This window comes from Borostomias antarcticus, assembly GCF_949987555.1.
Source record: "Borostomias antarcticus genome assembly, chromosome: 5".
In the NCBI taxonomy this organism is placed as follows: Eukaryota; Metazoa; Chordata; class Actinopteri; order Stomiiformes; family Stomiidae; genus Borostomias; species Borostomias antarcticus.
Window position 1 is genome coordinate 31,232,978 of NC_140238.1, and position 489 is coordinate 31,233,466.

Consider the following 489-nt stretch of genomic DNA (forward strand, 5'->3'; position numbering starts at 1 on the left):
TTATACAGGTGCAATAAAGTTGTGACTTTTGTGGAAATAAATTAGTGATTTCTTTGACTTCCATCTACTCTGAAGTTATAGTAGCCTTATTCCCAGGTAGGTGCTATAATAATTGTCAAGTGTGTTGATAGTTTGGCCCTTGATATGAAAATGGCACAATGTGGTCGACAAGTTGACAGAAAAAAGTTATAGCGGGTGACATCACATATGAAAGGCGGGGCTATGAGGTCTAATGTCCCTTGCCTTGACTGAGCAGAGAGCCAAGCGTCAAGCCCACAGCTGTAGGCTACAGTCTTATCACGCAAGAAAATAAAGAACCGGAGAAAGAATTAAGAAAGTATAGATTACTGCGGCTGTTTATCTAGGCGGACACTACGGACAGGCATAGGTGGACGTGCAGCGGACGTTATCTGCAGCTGCTTCTCAAAGGAACGCCCCGCACACTGAAGCCTGCAGTAGCGTCATGGATGGGGAGAATTACGGTGGGTC